Here is a 2,827-nt window from a genome sequence, read left to right as displayed (position 1 = left end):
CCCGGACCGTAACAGTTTTATTTTTGCCTGAGAGGTTCCACATTCAGTTGATATTGTCACTTTCTTCAGTTCATCAATTATGCCACTCTTCTCCAAGCAAATAGATAAATATACAAACCCATCTCAAACACCTCCTAGAAAGAAGTTAGGCTCTGAGAGATGAAGGGCACTTTGACCTGCAGAAATGCTGGGTGTGGTGGTACGTGTGGATATATTATGACAGAGGTGATAATAAGAAGTGAAAAAACTCTTTCCCTCAAGAGCAGGCAGTGGCGCAGCTTGTGCAGTCATGGCCAAGATTAAAGCTTGAGATCTTCCTGGCAAAAAGATGGAGCTGCTGAAACAGCTGGATGACTTGAAGGTGGAGCTGTCGTAGCTGGAAATCACCAAAGTGACAAACAGTGTGGCATCCAAGATCTCCAAGATCCTAGATGTTTATAAATCCATTGCCCAAGTTCTCACTGTTGTTAATAAGACTCAGAAAGAGAACCTCAGGAAATTCTACAAGGGCAAGAAGTACAAGCCTCTGGATCTGCAGCCCAAGAAAACACATGCTGCAGGTTCAACAAGCATGAGGAGAAGTTGAATACCAAGAAGCAGTAGCAGAAGAAACAGCTGTATCCACTGCCAAAGTTCGTAGTCAAGGCCTGAGCATCACAGAGTCAATAAAACACAAACAAACTAGAAAAAAAAAAAAGTGAAAATGAAATGGCACAGGAAACAAGGACAGAAAAACTGTTGTAGTTGTTTTGGTTGTTACAGTTCTTTTCTTTCTATATGCTATCCAATCTAGAGATTCCCTTGAAGAGAGGCTTCATGTTTCTCCATCAGTGCTATGGGAAGGAAAGGATCCAATAAATTGAACATCAAAGCAAGACAGTGCTTGTTTTCCACCCCTGAAGAGAAGGATTTAGATCCCTACTCTACTTGGAAAGAAAGTCTGTATTTCCCATTTATGTAATAGCTTATGTAAATCTTAATGGAATTTAAAGTACCAGTTGAATACTGGTGACAGTGTTCCTTTAAAAATGTTCTTGTGGGGCTTCCCTGGTGGCGCAGTGGTTGAGAGTCTGCCTGCCGATGCAGGGGACATGGGTTCGTGCCCTGGTCCGGGAAGATCCCACGTGCCACGGAGAGGCTGGGCCCGTGAGCCATGGCCGCTGAGCCTGCGTATACGGAGCCTGTGCTCCGCCACGGGAGAGGCCACAACACTGAGAGGCCCGCATACCGCAAAAAAAAAAAAAAAGTTCTTGTGGAGTCACAAAGGATAGGATAATTAAAACTCCTTGCAGAGTTTTGTTCTTTGACCTCTCATTAGTTTCAGCATTATAAATTGCTTTGTTAGCAGCCTAATTTGATTATTAGCCCCTCTGAGCTCACAGCACACATTCTTTAGAGTGGACTCTGCGTGACTCAGAACGCATGCTGTTGCTGCATACCCGAGTTGAAAAATGGCGGAGCAAATTGCCTTGCTCCTGTGTGTTCATGAGTTAGTCATACTAAAGTGGTTAAGCAAAGGGAAAGCAGTCCCCTCCAACATCCACGGCTGTGAGTTTGATAAAAGAAACTCAATGGGCAGTATGACTAATTCATTCTGGAAGCAGCTTTGAGGTATCATGGAGGGAGGAGGAGAAAGAGGGAATTTTGGTCCCTACAGTTTTATCATTATAAAAAGATTGGTACGTCATATCACCTTTTGCCACCCTGCATAGAGAAATAAAAACTGACTTACTTCCTCAAGGTATTTCAACAAATGATTGCAGAAACTTAGAGCTGGGGACTACTAGCACACTCATTCTTTGTCTCTCTGGGTCTGTACTCTCGTCTCAGCATTTTAACTAATTCCTCAGTATTGCTACTAGGAGGCTTAGCAAGTATAATCAGGCTTCTCGCCAAAGCCAATGTCCACAAAACAACCTAACTTCTATTTCTTTTTAAGCAAGCAAATCAGAGAGTTGTGAGAAAGCAGAAAAATACAATAATAAGAATATAGAAATGAAACACCCTTCCTCCCCATCCCTGCCAAATATAAGTAACTGAAAAATTTAGTCCCACTGACTCCATTACACACCAGAAGATCATTTGAGGCAAATATAAAATCTTCAACTGTCTTGAGTTTGAGATCAGAAAGATTAACTGAAGTCAGAATTAAAGTTTGAAAAATGTAGGAGAACACATACATAAACAACAACAAAATACAGTAGATTCTCTCTTAGTGAACTTCTGCTTAATCATCTTGCTGGATTAATTGACAGTGAAACCCAGGACCAATAAGCATGGTATGCTAAGTGCTTATAGTTAGTAGTGTGGTTAGAAGTAGTGTGACTAGAAGAGTCTAGTTTGCCCAGATACTTCTGCTTCAACAGTTTGAGTTGTGTGCTTACTGAAAATTAGTTGAGTCTGTTCCAAATCTATTTATGCCAGTTGTACATAATAATGCAATTATGTGATTTAATTAAATATTATGTAAACTGATGAAATATGAATGCAAAGTGAGTTGTTGCTTCAATGAAATCTAGGCTGAATGCCTTTGTAAGTCTCAGTAAATGCAGGATGCTAAAAAAATCTGTCAAATTAGGCGCGGGTAAGAAAAAAGTAAAAGATGGGGGAAATTATAATAATTAAGAAGATTCTGCATTCATATTGCTTCACATATTTTGTTTTTTACTTTATTTTATGGATAATTTCAAACATATCTAAAATTAGAGAGTCTAGTATAATTAAACAGGATATTCTCATCACCCAGCTTCAACAATTATCCATACATGTCCAATCTTGTTTTAGCTATACCCACCCAATCCTTTGCTACAATTAGTTTGAAGCAAAT

At 39.9% G+C, this 2,827-nt stretch overlaps 1 pseudogene; it reads left to right on the top strand.

Annotated features, from left to right (window-relative positions):
• Positions 1 to 289: 289 nt before the first annotated feature.
• LOC103071568 (60S ribosomal protein L35 pseudogene) lies at positions 290 to 651 on the top strand (annotated as a pseudogene).
• The last annotated feature ends 2,176 nt before the right edge of the window (positions 652 to 2,827 follow it).

The sequence above is a fragment of the Lipotes vexillifer genome, unplaced genomic scaffold (assembly GCF_000442215.2).
Source record: "Lipotes vexillifer unplaced genomic scaffold, Lipotes_vexillifer_v1.1 scaffold82, whole genome shotgun sequence".
Classification (NCBI taxonomy): domain Eukaryota; kingdom Metazoa; phylum Chordata; class Mammalia; order Artiodactyla; family Lipotidae; genus Lipotes; species Lipotes vexillifer.
The sequence above is the reverse complement of the archived record's forward strand: the minus strand, read 5'-3'. Positions and strand labels throughout refer to the sequence as shown.